Genomic DNA, 21,975 nt, shown 5'->3' on the forward strand with positions numbered 1-21,975 from the left:
CCCCACAACAAGAGGATAGAGAAAAAGAAGGAACTTACTGACTACAAGTTCTACTACTTTGGACTACAACTGGATAAAGCTCTTTAGGTAAACCTCGACCATATATGGAGATGTACAGTATATAACGTAACTAAGACAAAATACGTCACTTAAGTCTCAAATTCAAAATGGCTCGTTTGGAGGAATCATGAAGGAAGTCAAGATTGTTTTATAAATATCTCCGCCATGCCTCCATGGTTGGATTTCACTTCATCAGGATTTATGATTTATTTCGTCCTGGTCGTGGAACTGTGGACCAGCTCTATACTCTCGGCAGGGTCCTTGAGGGTGCATGGGAGTTTGCCCAACCAGTCTACATGTGCTTTGTGGACTTGGAGAAGGCATTCGACCGTGTCCCTCGGGAAGTCCTGTGGGGAGTGCTCAGAGAGTATGGGGTTTCGGACTGTCTGATTGTGGCGGTCCGCTCCCTGTATGATCAGTGTCAGAGCTTGGTTCGCATTGCCGGCAGTAAGTCGGACACGTTTCCGGTGAGGGTTGGACTCCGCCAAGGCTGCCCTTTGTCACCGATTCTGTTCATAACTTTTATGGACAGAATTTCTAGGCGCAGTCAAGGCGTTGAGGGGATCCGGTTTGGTGGCTGCAGGATTAGGTCTCTGCTTTTTGCAGATGATTTGGTCCTGATGGCTTCATCTGGCCAGGATCTTCAGCTCTCACTGGATCGGTTCGCAGCTGAGTGTGAAGCGACTGGGATGAGAATCAGCACCTCCAAGTCCGAGTCCATGGTTCTCGCCCGGAAAAGGGTGAAGTGCCATCTCCGGGTTGGGGAGGAGATCTTGCCCCAAGTGGAGGAGTTCAAGTACCTCGGAGTCTTGTTCACGAGTGAGGGAAGAGTGGATCGTGAGATCGACAGGCGGATCGGTGCGGCGTCTTCAGTAATGCGGACGCTGTATCGATCCGTTGTGGTGAAGAAGGAGCTGAGCCGGAAGGCAAAGCTCTCAATTTACCGGTCGATCTACGTTCCCATCCTCACCTATGGTCATGAGCTTTGGGTTATGACCGAAAGGACAAGATCACGGGTACAAGCGGCCGAAATGAATTTCCTCCGCCGGGTGGCGGGGCTCTCCCTTAGAGATAGGGTGAGAAGCTCTGTCATCCGGGGGGAGCTTAAAGTAAAGCCGCTGCTCCTCCACATGGAGAGGAGCCAGATGAGGTGGTTCGGGCATCTGGTCAGGATGCCACCCGAGCGCCTCCCTAAGGAGGTGTTTAGGGCATGTCCGACCGGTAGGAGGCCACGAGGAAGACCCAGGACACGTTGGGAAGACTATGTCTCCCGGCTGGCCTGGGAACGCCTCGGAATCCCCCGGGAGGAGCTGGACGAAGTGGCTGGGGAGAGGGAAGTCTGGGCTTCCCTGCTTAGGCTGCTGCCCCCGCGACCCGACCACGGATAAGCGGAAGAAGATGGATGGATGGATGGATGGAAGGATTTATGGGGATCCCAAATATACAAAAACAGGTACCAACGGGCAATAAATGTAAGTTGGCATTTTTCAATATCACTGAATGATTTTGTGATTTCTCCTTTAATTCGTTGATCATGATTATAATCGGACTAAAATGCAGAAAAATATTTTAACCACAAACTTATTTGTGAACACTTTACTAATATATGTATATATATATATATTTATATATATATATATATATATATATATATATATATATATATATATATCTACTGACTCAAGCACTAGACTTCGCCTCAGACTACGACTCAATCACAGGCAACGAAAGAAACATCATCATCCACGCAAAAAACTCCATTCTCATCCACAACAGTACACCATGGCGAAAAAAGAACGATGCAACATTTGACGTCACTATGGGAAGTTTTGACGGAGCAGAAACGTGTGAACTCGTTGGGAGTTTCCTCCTCTCCCAGCTCGTTAGCCTCAATCTGAACCTTGGTATTTACCGTGATGACGGACTGGCAGTGTGTCGCGCCTCGCCAAGGAGCAGCGAGAATACCAAGAAGCGCATATGCCAAATTTTCAAAGAGAACGGCCTACGGATCACGATTGAAGCCAACAAGCAAACCGTCAACTTCCTTGATGTCACTTTCAACCTGAGAAATAACAGCTACCAACCATTCACGAAACCCAACACAACACTCCAATACGTGCACCATGACAGCAACCACCCACCCACCACCACGAAAAGAATACCTACCGGAATCAATAAAAGGCTATCGATGCTGTCATCTAGCAAAGCTGAATTTGACCAAGCAACCCCCCCGTACCAAAAAGCCCTTGATGAAAGCGGATACAATTTCACCCTCACCTATGAACCCACGCCAGGAAACCAGCCAAAAAAGAACAGAAAACGAAACGACATCATCTGGTACAACCCCCCATACAGCAAAAACGTCTCAACGAACATTGGACACAAATTCCTCAATCTGATTGACAAACACTTTCCCAAAGACAACAACCTAAGAAAAGTATTCAACAAGAACAACATTAAATTGAGCTACAGCTGCATGAACAATATACGACAAATCATCTCAAACCACAACAAAACAATTGCAAATGAGCCGTCGACCCCCAGTCAGAGCGACTCCAAAACCAACAAAGCATGTAACTGTCGAAAGAAACCTGATTGCCCCCTCAACGGGGGGTGTTTACAAACATCAGTTGTCTACCAATCTAAGGTAATACGCAAGGACATTAACACATCCGACACATATGTAGGATTAACCGAGGGTGAATTCAAAACCAGATGGAACAATCACAAGGCTTCTTTCAGGAACAAAAACCTGCGAAATACCACAGAACTCAGCAAACACATTTGGGACCTCAAAGACAATAATGTTGAATATTCAATAACATGGCAAATTCTTGCATCCAGCACACCTTACAATAGTGGTAATAAAAGATGCAACCTATGCTTGAAAGAGAAACTGTTTATTATTTACCGTCCAGACCTGTCATCCCTCAACAAGCGCAGCGAAATTGTAACAACATGCCGCCATAGACGGAAACACCTCCTAGGTAACACATGAGCCAATCACCACGCCCCTAGGCCAGCCTGTACCCACCCACTCTGTGCCCTATATAAACCATGGTATGCGAATGCTCCCATTAAAATCTCCTGACGATTGAGGGTACCCCCCCCTCATGAAACAGGCCTGTAGAGATGAAGTAGTCTTGTGATTTCTTTCCCACACATACATATATATATATATATATATATATATATATATATATATATATATATATATATATATATATATATATATATATATATATATATATATATATATATGTACACACAGCAATTTAAGACAATGTGTCAAAACCAACAAAATAATAGTTATTCACATTGCTACAGTTGTTTGAGTAAAAAGAGTCAATGGTTCACAATAAGTAAACAAAAACAAAACAAAAATATAGGTTGTCTTTCACATAATTTGGCTTTTTGCGCCTAAAACCCTCCTCTACCCAATAACTTATTCTCCGAGTCTGTAAACAATACAACCACATCAACAACGATATAAACCCAACAAAAATACAATTATTTGTGACAATAAACATAGAGGAAATCAATATCAAATCAATATTATCGATAAATTGGATCGAGACGCCCCCCGTCTAGCTTACACTTCATTGTTCTTTTATTCATTTTGTGAGTACAATGAGCAAACACTTTGACAACAGACTCTGACAACTTGTTGTCGACATACTTGGCAACCTGGCATGTACAGGTAAAAGCCAGTAAATTAGAATATTTTGAAAAACTTGATTTATTTCAGTAATTGCATTCAAAAGGTGTAACTTGTACATTATATTTATTCATTGCACACAGACTGATGCATTCAAATGTTTATTTCATTTAATTTTGATGATTTGAAGTGGCAACAAATGAAAATCCAAAATTCCGTGTGTCACAAAATTAGAATATTACTTAAGGCTAATACAAAAAAGGGATTTTTAGAAATGTTGGCCAACTGAAAAGTATGAAAATGAAAAATATGAGCATGTACAATACTCAATACTTGGTTGGAGCTCCTTTTGCCTCAATTACTGCGTTAATGCGGCGTGGCATGGAGTCGATGAGTTTCTGGCACTGCTCAGGTGTTATGAGAGCCCAGGTTGCTCTGATAGTGGCCTTCAACTCTTCTGCGTTTTTGGGTCTGGCATTCTGCATCTTCCTTTTCACAATACCCCACAGATTTTCTATGGGGCTAAGGTCAGGGGAGTTGGCGGGCCAATTTAGAACAGAAATACCATGGTCCGTAAACCAGGCACGGGTAGATTTTGCGCTGTGTGCAGGCGCCAAGTCCTGTTGGAACTTGAAATCTCCATCTCCATAGAGCAGGTCAGCAGCAGGAAGCATGAAGTGCTCTAAAACTTGCTGGTAGACGGCTGCGTTGACCCTGGATCTCAGGAAACAGAGTGGACCGACACCAGCAGATGACATGACACCCCAAACCATCACCCAACCATGCAAATTTTGCATTTCCTTTGGAAATCGAGGTCCCAGAGTCTGGAGGAAGACAGGAGAGGCACAGGATCCACGTTGCCTGAAGTCTAGTGTAAAGTTTCCACCATCAGTGATGGTTTGGGGTGCCATGTCATCTGCTGGTGTCGGTCCACTCTGTTTCCTGAGATCCAGGGTCCACGCAGCCGTCTACCAGCAAGTTTTAGAGCACTTCATGCTTCCTGCTGCTGACCTGCTCTATGGAGATGGAGATTTCAAGTTCCAACAGGACTTGGCGCCTGCACACAGCGCAAAATCAACCCGTGCCTGGTTAACGGACCATGGTATTTCTGTTCTAAATTGGCCCGCCAACTCCCCTGACCTTAGCCCCATAGAAAATCTGTGGGGTATTGTGAAAAGGAAGATGCAGAATGCCAGACCCAAAAACGCAGAAGAGTTGAAGGCCACTATCAGAGCAACCTGGGCTCTCATAACACCTGAGCAGTGCCAGAAACTCATCGACTCCATGCCACGCCGCATTAACGCAGTAATTGAGGCAAAAGGAGCTCCAACCAAGTATTGAGTATTGTACATGCTCATATTTTTCATTTTCATACTTTTCAGTTGGCCAACATTTCTAAAAATCCCTTTTTTGTATTAGCCTTAAGTAATATTCTAATTTTGTGACACACGGAATTTTGGATTTTCATTTGTTGCCACTTCAAATCATCAAAATTAAATGAAATAAACATTTGAATGCATCAGTCTGTGTGCAATGAATAAATATAATGTACAAGTTACACCTTTTAAATGCAATTACTGAAATAAATCAAGTTTTTCAAAATATTCTAATTTACTGGCTTTTACCTGTATGTGTAGTGTTAGAAATCATTTTCGACTGTCTGTGAGGGCGTGAACGTGACAGGCTGAGTTCTGATGTGTGTTATTTTGACGTGTTTACTGGAGCCTTTGTTTGTTTTTGCTATAAAGAGATTGATGCTGGACTACCTCCTTGTCACCCTTACAACATCTGGGTGGACGTCACACTACGTTGCACCAGCAACCAGCTCAGCCAGCATGTGGATACACGATCAGCTCATTTGTGCTGGATATCTAATGTACAGCATATTCACATGCAAAACTGGCATTTTCATGGATTAGCTCACCTGGTGGCTCCTGGTCAGTCTTTTCAGAGGCCTTTTTTCCCAAACTATAACTGGCATGTACATAGATGTACACACACACACACACACACACACACACACACACACACACACACACACACACACACACACACACACACACACACACACAGATCATCTGGGATGAAATGTGCTCTGACATGCATGCTGAGTCTGGTGGCCTGCGGCGAGGCTAGACTGACGTGTATTTGTTTCGCATTCCACTTGGATCCATTGACAACGTAATAACAGAGACATAAAAGCCATTACATGTTGAATAAAAGCTGCAATTAGTTGGTTTCACACAATCGAGGAAAGCGTATAAGCCAGAAAAAGATTTTGTTTCGAACTCGAATTATCGTCATTGAAAGTGTTCTAAAATCCTCATTTAAAAAAGAAAAAAAGAAATATGCCTGGGATGATGGTTTGCATGCTCCAGACTGAAGATTCATAATAAAACTAGAATAAACATTTTCTTAATACTTCTTTTTAGCTTAAACACTTTTTGATAACAAATAATGTGAAAATGTTTCTTTCAGGGTCAGAATCCCCTGTACCGTATTTTTCGGATTATAAGTCGCAGTTTCTTCATAGTTTGGCCAAGGGTGCGAGTAATACTCTGTAGCGATTTACAGAGGTGGGACCAAGTCATTGTTTTGCAAGTCACAAGTAAGTCTCAAGTCTTTGCCCTCAAGTCCGAGTCAAGTCCCGAGTCAAGACAGGCAAGCCCCGAGTCAAGTCCAAAGTCAAGACTGGAAAGTCTCAAGTCAAGTCCTAAGTCCTGCATTTTGAGTTTCGAGTCCTTTCAAGTCCTTTTAACCACAGACTAATATATTAACACAGATTGTGTATGCTTTTCAAACGCTGTATTTATTTATTAAAACAAGTGCATTTTAAATTGCAGGAAAGAAAATTGTGCTGACATTGCACTTTATAATAGCACTATTAACCAGTCATTTTAAACATTAACTCATTCCTTTACAGAACAAACACATTGAAAAATAAAGTGCAAATGTACTTATTTGTACAAAAGTGTTAACATTGAAAAAATATGACATATACGTGAACATAACAAAAAAGTTGTACTTTTTATATGTCAGGGCCCTATGCTGCATTGCATTTGCAAAAGACCAAATTAGCCAAGAGCCTGTCAGTCATTTGTGCACGATGGGGGCGTAGTATGATGCCACCATGGCTGAAAACTCGCTCCACTGGAGCACTGGAGGCAGGCACTGCCAAGACTCTCATGGCCACTCGGAACAGTGAAGGAAGAGTCTTCATGTTCAATGCCCAGAACAAAAGGGGGGAGAGAGTTGTTTTGGGTTGGTGCACTACTTGTAAGTGTATCTTGTGTTTTTTATGTTGATTTAATTAAAAAAAGAAAGAAAAAAAAATTATTTCTTGTGTGGCCCGATACCAATCGATCCACCGACCAGTACCGGGCCGCGGCCCGGTGGTTGGGGACCACTGAGGTAAACAACCAACAGTATGTCAGAAAGCTAGCTAAAACGGTACACATATTCATAATATAGTATACATTTTAACTGACCTTTATTTTACTATTTTTGTCTTTTTTTAGGTGGCTAAAATACGCGGTGCTGCTGACCGCCGTCTAACGTTACGTGTGATATATTGACTAACGTAACCCTGCTTGAAAAAAATCACTGAACAAAAAGTATGAATAAGGTAGTGAACTGCAACAGATTCCGGTGTTTGCAATAACGTTATAACGTTAGCAGTGAGTTTACAGCCTCACTGATTTAACTACACAGCAAATAAAAGTCACATTACTTAGCCAATAAACGTTATCTTACATTCAAAACTTACCGTTCTTTGTGCAACTTCAAATGCCGGACGAAGTTGGAAGTTGTTGCCTCTCCATCAGTAATTTTGGAACCGCATGTGTTGCATACTGCAAACCGTTTTGTGTTGACCACCTCGTAATTTTTATACCCAAACAAAATTATTTTAGGTATCATTTTTTGTTCACTGGCGTGTGGTTTGGACATGTCTTCTTCGTTGGTTGTCCTGCAATTTGATTGGATGAATGCTGTGTGATGAAAACAAAGTAGATCTAATTTGATTGGCTGTTGTACTGAGAGCACACCAGCTGACACACGCAACGCTGATAGACAAGTACACAATGAAAAATACGGAGCGCTCCCGAATAACTTTTTCATCTTTGGGTTTTGGGGAAAGTAGCAAGTCATGTCAAGTCATGTCAATTCAAAAGGCTCAAGTCCAAGTGAAGTCACAAGTCATTGATGTTAAAGTCTAAGTCGAGTTGCAAGTCTTTTTACATTTTGTCAAGTCGAGTCTAAAGTCATCAAATTCATGACTCGAGTCTGACTCGAGTCCAAGTCATGTGACTCGAGTCCACACCTCTGGCGATTTATGTGTGAAATTATTAACACATTACCGTAAAATATCAAATGATGTTATTTATCTCATTCACGTAAGAGACTAGGCGTATTTTAGCAATCGTCACACACACACACGTCAACCAATAAAAATTTGGCGGGGGCGGAAGTGCATTGTGAAAAAAAAGATGCTACCTGCTACTACTTCCGCACCTATGATAATTGATCATTTCAACATTGGCGGTAACTTATAAAAACTGAGAAAGGCTGAACAAAAATGGCACCGAAAAGGAAATCATATACAGGTAAAAGCCAGTAAATTAGAATATTTTGAAAAACTTGATTTATTTCAGTAATTGCATTCAAAAGGTGTAACTTGTACATTATATTTATTCATTGCACACAGACTGATGCATTCAAATGTTTATTTCATTTAATTTTCATGATTTGAAGTGGCAACAAATGAAAATCCAAAATTCCGTGTGTCACAAAATTAGAATATTGTGTAAGGCTAATACAAAAAAGGGATTTTTAGAAATGTTGGCCAACTGAAAAGTATGAAAATGAAAAATATGAGCATGTACAATACTCAATACTTAGTTGGAGCTCCTTTTGCCTCAATTACTGCGTTAATGCGGCGTGGCATGGAGTCGATGAGTTTCTGGCACTGCTCAGGTGTTATGAGAGCCCAGGTTGCTCTGATAGTGGCCTTCAACTCTTCTGCGTTTTTGGGTCTGGCATTCTGCATCTTCCTTTTCACAATACCCCACAGATTTTCTATGGGGCTAAGGTCAGGGGAGTTGGCGGGCCAATTTAGAACAGAAATACCATGGTCCGTAAACCAGGCACGGGTAGATTTTGCGCTGTGTGCAGGCGCCAAGTCCTGTTGGAACTTGAAATCTCCATCTCCATAGAGCAGGTCAGCAGCAGGAAGCATGAAGTGCTCTAAAACTTGCTGGTAGACGGCTGCGTTGACCCTGGATCTCAGGAAACAGAGTGGACCGACACCAGCAGATGACATGGCACCCCAAACCATTACTGATGGTGGAAACTTTACACTAGACTTCAGGCAACGTGGATCCTGTGCCTCTCCTGTCTTCCTCCAGACTCTGGGACCTCGATTTCCAAAGGAAATGCAAAATTTGCATGGTTGGGTGATGGTTTGGGGTGCCATGTCATCTGCTGGTGTCGGTCCACTCTGTTTCCTGAGATCCAGGGTCAACGCAGCCGTCTACCAGCAAGTTTTAGAGCACTTCATGCTTCCTGCTGCTGACCTGCTCTATGGAGATGGAGATTTCAAGTTCCAACAGGACTTGGCGCCTGCACACAGCGCAAAATCTACCCGTGCCTGGTTTACGGACCATGATATTTCGGTTCTAAATTGGCCCGCCAACTACCCTGACCTTAGCCCCATAGAAAATCTGTGGGGTATTGTGAAAAGGAAGATGCAGAATGCCAGACCCAAAAACGCAGAAGAGTTGAAGGCCACTATCAGAGCAACCTGGGCTCTCATAACACCTGAGCAGTGCCAGAAACTCATCGACTCCATGCCACGCCGCATTAACGCAGTAATTGAGGCAAAAGGAGCTCCAACCAAGTATTGAGTATTGGACATGCTCATATTTTTCATTTTCATACTTTTCAGTTGGCCAACATTTCTAAAAATCCCTTTTTTGTATTAGCCTTAAGTAATATTCTAATTTTGTGACACACGGAATTTTGGATTTTCATTTGTTGCCACTTCAAATCATGAAAATTAAATGAAAGAAACATTTGAATGCATCAGTCTGTGTGCAATGAATAAATATAATGTACAAGTTACACCTTTTGAATGCAATTACTGAAATAAATCAAGTTTTTCAAAATATTCTAATTTACTGGCTTTTACCTGTACTGCAGGTAACAAGCTGGAAGTAGTCAAATATGCAGCAGAAAACGGCAATCGAGCAGCAGAAAAAAAAAGTTTGGAGTAAGCGAGAAATTTGTAAGGGACTGGCGAAAAATTTCCCCCAAAAATGCGACTTATACTCCAGTGCGACTTATATGTTTTTTTCCTCCTTTATTATGCATTTTCGGCCGATGCGATTTATACTCCAGAGCGACTTATAATCCGAAAAATACGGTACAAAGTTCAGTCCTGGATTTAACTTTGATATTTAGTTTCCTATACATCTTTTATTTGTGGCAGCCTGCACAAATATATTTGGTGCGTCCTTGCTCATAAACACATTACCAAGTGACTGTCTGTGAATGCAGCGTGTCGTTACAACTCCGTACAGTGGATAGCACTGTAACTTTGCTTATTGAAGGGGAACGGCACTTATTTTTGGAATTTTGCCTATCGTTCACAATCTTATGAGAACATACGTCTTTTGCCTGATGTGGCTAATTGGAGTCACCACTGTCGCCTTCAAAGCTCTCTAAAACAACTTCAAAACCCGCCATCAACGTTGTAAACTTTCTGCAAGTATAAATATATAATGTAGTAACAGACATATTCATAACAATATGTAATATGTACAATATGTACCGTGGTTTGGTCATTATATGCATGACCGGAACTTATTTTCTCGGCGCATTTATTTCCTTTCCCAACTAACAGCAACAAACACGTTTGTTTCCAACTTTCGGAAACAAACGCAAGTGTGTTCTAATCATGGTAGACTTGTTACGGACAACAAAGACGATATTTTTGGACAAATGAGGATTCACAACCTTATCTTTTTTAACCTGAATATACAGAGGATGAACAACTGCTTATAGAAGCGAGCACGGACAGAGGGTGTAACATTGGAGCAAAAGGAAGCCGAGAGAGTTACGCTGCAAATGTGGAATTTGGATATGCCGACATAAGTGGCGTGTTTATCCCAAAATTAACTGGAAAAAACTTCCCTGGCCAGCTTGACCAAGAGGACAACTGTCCATGGAGTGAGTCACTATAATATTGATCATGATACATGCAACACGTAATGCTTGTTATTACAACAACATACACTGTCGAACTGGCTGTGTAAAACCAAAACATGAAATTGGGGCTAATACTTTACAGATACTGTAATATGATTGTAAATATTTTTCAGTCAGTACAGATTGGTGTCCTATCGCATTGTGTTGTGCGTTATAAACTCAAAAGCCACTTAGCTGCTTACGTAAGAAACTAGCTTACGTGTAACACCGTAACATGCCGTCGCAAGGAGATGTGTTAGTACGCTAGGAAAATAGTTCCTCAGTGTTCGCTCTTACAATAACAATGTCGCTACAGCTTGGTTATTATACAGGTTACGGAAGATAAATGAAGTACTGTTGGCGGTTTTGGAATGCGTTTTTAAAGTTATTTAGAGGCAGAATGGATAGCTCCCAGAGGTGTGGACTCGAGTCACATGACTTGGACTCGAGTCAGACTCGAGTCATGAATTTGATGACTTTAGACTCGACTTGACAAAATGTAAAAAGACTTGCAACTCGACTTAGACTTTAACATCAATGACTTGTGACTTCACTTGGACTTGAGCCTTTTGAATTGACATGACTTGACATGACTTGCTACTTTCCCCAAAACCCAAAGATGAAAAAGTTATTCGGGAGCGCTCCGTATTTTTCATTGTGTACTTGTCTATCAGCGTTGCGTGTGTCAGCTGGTGTGCTCTCAGTACAACAGCCAATCAAATTAGATCTACTTTGTTTTCATCACACAGCATTCATCCAATCAAATTGCAGTACAACCAACGAAGAAGACATGTCCAAACCACACGCCAGTGAACAAAAAATGATACCTAAAATAATTTCGTTTGGGTATAAAAATTACGAGGTGGTCAACACAAAACGGTTTGCAGTATGCAACACATGCGGTTCGAAAATTACTGATGGAGAGGCAACAACTTCCAACTTCGTCCGGCATTTGAAGTTGCACAAAGAACGGTAAGTTTTGAATGTAAGATAACGTTTATTGGCTAAGTAACGTGACTTTTATTTGCTGTGTAGTTAAATCAGTGAGGCTGTAAACTCACTGCTAACGTTATAACGTTATTGCAAACACGGGAATCTGTTGCAGTTCACTACCTTATTCATACTTTTTGTTCAGTGATTTTTTAAGCAGGGTTACGTTAGTCAATATATCACACGTAACGTTAGACGGCGGTCAGCAGCACCGCGTATTTTAGCCACCTAAAAAAAGACAAAAATAGTAAAATAAAGGTCAGTTAAAATGTATACTATATTATGAATATGTGTACCGTTTTAGCTAGCTTTCTGACATACTGTTGGTTGTTTACCTCAGTGGTCCCTAACCACCGGGCCGCGGCCCGGTACTGGTCCATGGATTGATTGGTATCGGGCCGCACAAGAAATATATATATATTTTTTTTCTTTTTTTAATTAAATCAACATAAAAAACACAAGATACACTTACAAGTAGTGCACCAACCCAAAAAAACTATCTCCCCCTTTTGTTCTGGGCATTGAACATGAAGACTCTTCCTTCACTGTTCCGAGTGGCCATGAGAGTCTTGGCAATGCCTGCCTCCAGTGCTCCAGTGGAGCGAGTTTTCAGCCATGGTGGCATCATACTACGCCCCCATCGTGCACAAATGACTGACAGACTCTTGGCTAATTTGGTCTTTTGCAAATGCAATGCAGCATAGGGCCCTGACATATAAAAAGTACAACTTTTTTGTTATGTTCACGTATATGTCATGTTTTTTCAATGTTAACACTTTTGTACAAATAAGTACATTTGCACTTTATTTTTCAATGTGTTTGTTCTGTAAAGGAATGAGTTAATGTTTAAAATGACTGGTTAATAGTGCTATTATAAAGTGCAATGTCAGCACAATTTTCTTTCCTGCAATTTAAAATGCACTTGTTTTAATAAATAAATACAGCGTTTGAAAAGCATACACAATCTGTGTTAATATATTAGTCTGTGGTTAAAAGGACTTGAAAGGACTCGAAACTCAAAATGCAGGACTTAGGACTTGACTTGAGACTTTCCAGTCTTGACTTTGGACTTGACTCGGGGCTTGCCTGTCTTGACTCGGGACTTGACTCGGACTTGAGGGCAAAGACTTGAGACTTACTTGTGACTTGCAAAACAATGACTTGGTCCCACCTCTGATAGCTCCCATTAGTTGCATTGCTTGCCACCTAGGACAAGCTGATTATTACAAATTAGAATACAACAAAAACAAAAATTGTATCTTCTTGTCTCTCATAAGGATTGTCAAAGATAGGCAAAATCCCCCAAAAAGACCAGTTCCCTTTAAAAGGGACCTATTATGCAAAAGCCACTTTTCTTAACTATTGGTACCGTTTTTTGTGTATTTGCAATCCCAAAAATTTTAAATCAAACCACGGCGGCATGGCGCAGATATTTATAAAACATATTTGCCTTCCTCCATGCTTCCCATGAACGTTTGGAGTTTGCCACTTTCTTCCCATTGTTGATGTCAGCCGCTATATTCATATATGGTAAAGTTTTACCCAAAGTGCTTTGCGCAAGTCCGCCATTGTAGTCGGATAAGTCAAAAAGTTCTTTTTTTAAATTTTTTTATCCTCATGTCAAGGGGCAGATTGGCTCGTACATGCACATGCATTCTCTGCTGTTGCCATTTCTGATACAAAGTAGCGTATAGTTCTAAATTATATCTCGGAATCTCTAAAAACTACAACATGGCTGACGGACAGAAGACGCAGTCGAAGTGGAGGCACGTAAATAAGAAATGGCGCATCCTGAAGAGAAGGTCAGAAAGCAGCTTGAATATGGTCTGTAAAACACAATCCATGCAACATTTTGACCAAAGAACCATTATTAAATGTTTTAAATGTAGAACAAAAATAGTAATATGACACATTATAGGCACCTGGGGCCTTATTTATAAAGGTTGCTGCTTACAAAAAAGTTGCAATCAGGGGTGAAATGTGCAAACAATACTTTCCTCCGCAAACGTTTGTATTTATAGAATAAAATCTTGTTTTTAAGACATACAGGTAAAAGCCAGTAAATTAGAATATTTTGAAAAACTTGATTTATTTCAGTAATTGCATTCAAAAGGTGTAACTTGTACATTATATTTATTCATTGCACACAGACTGATGCATTCAAATGTTTATTTCATTTAATTTTGATGATTTGAAGTGGCAACAAATGAAAATCCAAAATTCCGTGTGTCACAAAATTAGAATATTACTTAAGGCTAATACAAAAAAGGGATTTTTAGAAATGTTGGCCAACTGAAAAGTATGAAAATGAAAAATATGAGCATGTACAATACTCAATACTTGGTTGGAGCTCCTTTTGCCTCAATTACTGCGTTAATGCGGCGTGGCATGGAGTCGATGAGTTTCTGGCACTGCTCAGGTGTTATGAGAGCCCAGGTTGCTCTGATAGTGGCCTTCAACTCTTCTGCGTTTTTGGGTCTGGCATTCTGCATCTTCCTTTTCACAATACCCCACAGATTTTCTATGGGGCTAAGGTCAGGGGAGTTGGCGGGCCAATTTAGAACAGAAATACCATGGTCCGTAAACCATGCACGGGTAGATTTTGCGTTGTGTGCAGGCGCCAAGTCCTGTTGGAACTTGAAATCTCCATCTCCATAGAGCAGGTCAGCAGCAGGAAGCATGAAGTGCTCTAAAACTTGCTGGTAGACGGCTGCGTTGACCCTGGATCTCAGGAAACAGAGTGGACCGACACCAGCAGATGACATGGCACCCCAAACCATCACCCAACCATGCAAATTTTGCATTTCCTTTGGAAATCGAGGTCCCAGAGTCTGGAGGAAGACAGGAGAGGCACAGGATCCACGTTGCCTGAAGTCTAGTGTAAAGTTTCCACCATCAGTGATGGTTTGGGGTGCCATGTCATCTGCTGGTGTCGGTCCACTCTGTTTCCTGAGATCCAGGGTCAACGCAGCCGTCTACCAGCAAGTTTTAGAGCACTTCATGCTTCCTGCTGCTGACCTGCTCTATGGAGATGGAGATTTCAAGTTCCAACAGGACTTGGCGCCTGCACACAGCGCAAAATCTACCCGTGCCTGGTTTACGGACCATGGTATTTCTGTTCTAAATTGGCCCGCCAACTCCCCTGACCTTAGCCCCATAGAAAATCTGTGGGTTATTGTGAAAAGGAAGATGCAGAATGCCAGACCCAAAAACGCAGAAGAGTTGAAGGCCACTATTAGAGCAACCTGGGCTCTCATAACACCTGAGCAGTGCCAGAAACTCATCGACTCCATGCCATGCCGCATTAACGCAGTAATTGAGGCAAAAGGAGCTCCAACCAAGTATTGAGTATTGTACATGCTCATATTTTTCATTTTCATACTTTTCAGTTGGCCAACATTTCTAAAAATCCCTTTTTTGTATTAGCCTTAAGTAATATTCTAATTTTGTGACACACGGAATTTTGGATTTTCATTTGTTGCCACTTCAAATCATCAAAATTAAATGAAATAAACATTTGAATGCATCAGTCTGTGTGCAATGAATAAATATAATGTACAAGTTACACCTTTTGAATGCAATTACTGAAATAAATCAAGTTTTTCAAAATATTCTAATTTACTGGCTTTTACCTGTATTCACACAAATGAAAGAAAACCATGTCAACAAACTGCCACAGGTTCAAAAATATTTGATCATCATTTTCACAAGCGTTTAAGTGTTGGTTATGTCGACAACCTGTAATGCCAACGTCAGTCAGTCAGCATGAAAGGGCGTGGACATGAAGGAGTTCCACTGTAGTTGTATTTTCTACTACTACACTCTTGGTGTCAACAAAGTGTGTGTCTGTGAGTCCTGGGGCAGCGAGAGACATTGTAGCAACTTGTTGGAAAACTATGCGCATGCAGGAGATAAGCCAACATTTTTAACACAATATGTGAACCACACACAGACAATATTTTTCATGTGTGCCCATGTCGGTGTGTGTGTGTGGGTGAGTGGGTGGTTGTATAAGGGGGGTGGGCTATATAATTAAACTAAAATAGTCCACATAATCAGTGTTACTGTCACAGGTCATTGTCAACTTGCCTGTCTCTGCAGGGCTTTTTCTGCTTTGTGACCTCGCCATAACACTTACACACACATGCTAAAAACACACACACACACACACACACACACACACACACACACACACACACACACACACACACACACACACACACACACACACACACACACACACACACACACACAAAGAGGACCGGAAGAAATGTATTTCCTTTCAAATGACCCTATTGCCAAACCCAAACCTTAACATATTGACCATATATGGGCTTGTTTTTGGTCCATTTACAAAAAGGGGTGGCCAAAATGTTCAAAAGTCTTTATTGGCAAGTGAATACCTGACATACACGCATGTGGAACCGTCGTCTCATGTTTCAAAGAAGAATAGGCCTCATTCACAAACTGCTCTTCAAACATGTCATATTATGCAAAACACACTTTTCTTGCCTGTTGGCGCCTGTTTTTGTGTGTTTGGGATCCCCATGGAAGCCGGAAATTTGACTTCAAACCATGGAGGGATTGATTGAGGTGATATTTATTTGAGCTTTGCCCCAGTTTATGAATGTGTACCAATTTGTTACATCAGCGGATAGCTGATGCTTCTTGATCTTAGCGCTGCTTTCGATACCGTCGATCATAATATTTTATTAGAGCGTATCAAAACACGTATTGGTATGTCAGACTTAGCTTTGTCGTGGTTTAACTCTTATCTTACTGACAGGATGCAATGCGTCTCCCATAATAATGTGACCTCGGACTATGTTAAGGTAACGTGCGGAGTTCCTCAGGGTTCGGTTCTTGGCCCTGCACTCTTTAGTATTTACATGCTGCCGCTAGGCGACATCATACGCAAATACGGTGTTAGCTTTCATTGTTATGCTGATGACACCCAACACTACATGCCCCTAAAGCTGACCAACATGCCGGATTGTAGTCAGCTGGAGGCGTGTCTTAATGAAATTAAACAATGGATGTCCGCTAACTTCTTGCAACTCAACGCCAAGAAAACGGAAATGCTGATTATCGGTCCTGCTAAACACCGACATTTATTTAATAATACCACCTTAACATTTGACAACCAAACAATTACACAAGGCGAATCAGTAAAGAATCTGGGTATTATCTTCGACCCAACTCTCTCCTTTGAATCACACATTAAGAGTGTTACTAAAACGGCCTTCTTTCATCTCCGTAATATCGCTAAAATTCGTTCTATTTTATCAACTCGCGACGCTGAGATCATTATTCATGCGTTCGTTACGTCTCGTCTCGACTACTGTAACGTATTATTTTCGGGTCTCCCTATGTCTAGCATTAAAAAATTACAGTTGGTACAAAATGCGGCTGCTAGACTTTTGACAAGAACAAGAAAGTTTGATCATATTACGCCTATACTGGCTCACCTGCACTGGCTTCCTGTGCACTTAAGATGCGACTTTAAGGTTTTACTACTTACGTATAAAATACTACACGGTCTAGCTCCGTCCTATCTTGTCGATTGCATTGTACCATATGTCCCGGCAAGAAATCTGCGTTCAAAGAACTCCGGCTTATTAGTGATTCCCAGAGCCCAAAAAAAGTCTGCGGGCTATAGAGCGTTTTCTATTCGGGCTCCAGTACTATGGAATGCCCTCCCGGTAACAATTAGAGATGCTACCTCAGTAGAAGCATTTAAGTCCCATCTTAAAACTCATTTGTATACTCTAGCCTTTAAATAGCCCCCCTGTTGGACCAGTTGATCTGCCGTTTCTTTTCTTTTCTCCTCTGCTCCCCTTTTCCTTGAGGGGGGGGGGGGCACAGGTCCGGTGGCCATGGATGAAGTGCTGGCTGTCCAGAGTCGGGACCTGGGGTGGACCGCTCGCCTGTGCATCGGCTGGGAACATCTCTGCGCTGCTGACCCGTCTCCGCTCGGGATGGTGTCCTGCTGGCCCCACTATGGACTGGACTCTTACTATTATGTTGGATCCACTATGGACCGGACTCTCACAATATTATGTCAGACCCACTCGACATCCATTGCTTTCGGTCTCCCCTAGAGGGGGGGGGGTTACCCACATATGCGGTCCTCTCCAAGGTTTCTCATAGTCATTCACATCGACGTCCCACTGGGGTGAGATTTTCCTTGCCCGTATGTGGGCTTTGTACCGAGGATGTCGTTGTGGCTTGTGCAGCCCTTTGAGACACTTGTGATTTAGGGCTATATAAATAAAGATTGATTGATTGATTGATTGATAGCTCCATACATATAGTAATAACAATATTATAATAAAACATAGCCTGTATACTTGCAGCCTAATGGGCTGATAGTTTTAAAGAAAAAACTAATAAACTCACCTATGAGATCATTCTCAGCTCTTCTTCCTTTTTAAATTTAAAAAAAATTTGTATTATTTTAATTTTTTAAATTTTTTTATTTATTTTTATTTATTTATTTTAGTTTTTATTAATCAATCCAACAAAACAATACACAACAATACCATAATAATGCAATTCCAATTCTAAAACCAAACCCGACCCAGCAACATTCAGAATAGCAATAAACAGAGCAATTGAGAGGACACACAAACATGACACAAAACAATCCAAAAGCAGTCAAACAAAAATGTATATTATCAACAACAGTATCAATATTAATAAAAATTCCAACATAGCAGTGATTAGCAATCCCTCATTGACATTATCATTACAGCCATTTATACAAAAATCAAAACATTTAAACATTTAAGCTCATCTTCCTGTTTCAAGATGGGTCTTTAATGCAACATTTCTGCAACATTTTGACCAAAGCACCACCATTACAAGTTATGTAGACCACAAGAAAGTGTTTCAGATGTAGTTTAAAAATCATAATATGACCCCTTTAAAGGGGAACTGCACTGGGTTTGGAATTGTTTCTCTCATTCACAATCTCTATGTAAGACAATAACTTTTCTTTTCTCTTTTCTTTTATTCATTCTAACTCATGAATATACGCTAGTAAAAGTCAGCTAATAAAACCATCGAAAAGCCTCCATCAATGTTTTATATACACACTGTAATGTAGTAACAGGCACAGTATAATTACAATATTTTGCTCATTTGAAGCATACGACGGCGTATTAATTTCACAGATGCATCACAATGTTCACTTTTGCCTTCAACAACAACTACTACAAACGTAATCATGACAGACTTCATCACATACAACAAAAACAACTTTGGGACAAATGATGATCCAGAACATTATATTTTTGAGCCTGAATATAAGGAGGATGAACTTCAAGTTTTAGAATCTGAGTGATAAGCAGAACCAGCAAGTAGGAGTATTTGATAAGTGCTAAAAAATACAAACTGCAAACTTAATTAAAAAAAATGTGTAACTGTACAATGTCTGCTCTCAGTGGGATGCCGACTGATGGGATGTTTATATCTTCCCATTTAGATGAAGAATTATTCATAATCCTCTCGCAGGTAAAAAAAAAAAAGAAAAAAAGGTTGGGCAAACAAGCATCTTTTCGTGTCTTTCTCTAAGTTGAATGTCAATGTTGACCAACTTTTTGATTTATATCCACAACCTTGTACTATACAGGTGTGAGACATGATTTATAATCTCTAGTTAACTTTTTACCAACTCAGAGGCGATGCAGCAGCTAACCAGGTCAGTATCTCAATAGTTGCACAAGTTAGTTAGCCCTCTGTGATCACGGCACTGCTAAAAATAGTTTGTCTGCATTAGCATTAAGTGTCACTAATACTTTCTTAATATTCAGATCCCGAGATGCAAATGGAGTATTGATGGCGGTTTTTGGATGTTTTTTGTGCTTTATGGACGCAATAGTGTAATCCCTTTGTTACCCACCTCATATTTTTCCGTATTTTACGACTTAAAATGTATTAAAAAAGTATAAAATATATGTGTTCCTGTCTAACATAAGGATTGTGAATGATAAGCAAAATTCCCCAAAATAGTGCAGTTCAAGAAGAATGCAACTAATACACTTTTTAGGTTGACACGTCGTATTGTTTATTTCATCATTATCGTAGGCCTGCTTTTGTAAAAGCATATTTGTGGTTATATCACCATCAATAACAACTACAAAAGGGACAACAGGTCAACAAGTCAAGTCAACTTGATATAGATTCTCATTAAAACCAAAAACAAAAGTCCACTGGAGAGGACGTTCCCAGCAGGATATAACGACAATTCACAAGTTATCTCAAGGCACTACTGTATTTACACTTTGAGCAGGTCGAGAAATATTCTCCTTTGACAATAAAGACAACCAGCTGAATGTCAATAAGCAAGCACTTGGCGACGGAGGCAAGGAAAACCAGGAAACCGGCCACATCTGTTTCGACCAGTCGGGTTGAGCTTGACAAACAGCGTAGCAGAACAGAGAGTAGATACATAAAGTAGGTTAGAGGGGTTTAACTCCAACCACAAGGCCTGCTCAGTGGCCTTGTGGTTGTGTCCGCCCTTGGGACCCATTACCTTCCTACTTGGCACTCAGCATCAAGGTTTGGAATTGGGGGTTAAATCACCAAAATGATTTCCGAGCGCGGCCACCGCTGCTGCTCACTGTTCCCCTTACCTCCCAGGTTGTGGACCAAGGGGATGGGTCAAATGCAGAGGGTAATTTCACCACACCTAGTGTGCATGTGACAATCAGTGATACTTTAACTTTTTTTTGTACTTTTAGCCAGAGGTGGGACCAAGTCATTGTTTTGCAAGTCACAAGTAAGTCTCAAGTCTTTGCCCTCAAGTCCGAGTCAAGTCCCGAGTCAAGACAGGCAAGCCCCGAGTCAAGTCCAAAGTCAAGACTGGAAAGTCTCAAGTCAAGTCCTAAGTCCTGTCCTTTTAACCACAGACTAATATATTAACACAGATTGTGTATGCTTTTCAAACGCTGTATTTATTTACTAAAACAAGTGCATTTTAAATTGCAGGAAAGAAAATTGTGCTGACATTGCACTTTATAATAGCACTATTAACCAGTCATTTTAAACATTAACTCATTCCTTTACAGAACAAACACATTGAAAAATAAAGTGCAAATGTACTTATTTGTACAAAAGTGTTAACATTGAAAAAACATGACATATACGTGAACATAACAAAAAAGTTGTACTTTTTATATGTCAGGGCCCTATGCTGCATTGCATTTGCAAAAGACCAAATTAGCCAAGAGTCTGTCAGTCATTTGTGCACGATGGGGGCGTAGTATGATGCCACCATGGTTGAAAACTCGCTCCACTGGAGCACTGGAGGCAGGCACTGCCAAGACTCTCATGGCCACTCGGAACAGTGAAGGAAGAGTCTTCATGTTCAATGCCCAGAACAAAAGGGGGGAGAGAGTTTTTTTTGGGTTGGTGCACTACTTGTAAGTGTATCTTGTGTTTTTTATGTTGATTTAATTAAAAAAAGAAAAAAAAAAGAAAAAATTCTTGTGCGGCCCGATACCAATCGATCCACGGACCAGTACCGGGCCGCGGCCCGGTGGTTGGGGACCACTGAGGTAAACAACCAACAGTATGTCAGAAAGCTAGCTAAAACGGTACACATATTCATAATATAGTATACATTTTAACTGACCTTTATTTGACTATTTTTGTCTTTTTTTAGGTGGCTAAAATACTTGGTGCTGCTAACCGCCGTCTAACGTTACGTGTGATATATTGACTAACGTAACCCTGCTTGAAAAAAATCACTGAACAAAAAGTATGAATAAGGTAGTGAACTGCAACAGATTCCCGTGTTTGCAATAACGTTATAACGTTAGCAGTGAGTTTACAGCCTCACTGATTTAACTACACAGCAAATAAAAGTCACGTTACTTAGCCAATAAACGTTATCTTACATTCAAAACTTACCGTTCTTTGTGCAACTTCAAATGCCGGACGAAGTTGGAAGTTGTTGCCTCTCCATCAGTCATTTTCGAACCGCATGTGTTGCATACTGCAAACCGTTTTGTGTTGAC

General features: G+C 40.9%; 1 protein-coding gene across 3 annotated transcripts in view; it reads left to right on the top strand.

Annotated features, from left to right (window-relative positions):
- serinc4 (serine incorporator 4) overlaps positions 1-21,975 on the top strand; it is a 167,730-nt gene that overhangs the window by 131,799 nt on the left and 13,956 nt on the right. The window lies entirely within an intron of this gene.

This window comes from Nerophis lumbriciformis, linkage group LG15, assembly GCF_033978685.3.
Source record: "Nerophis lumbriciformis linkage group LG15, RoL_Nlum_v2.1, whole genome shotgun sequence".
Lineage (NCBI taxonomy): Eukaryota > Metazoa > Chordata > Actinopteri > Syngnathiformes > Syngnathidae > Nerophis > Nerophis lumbriciformis.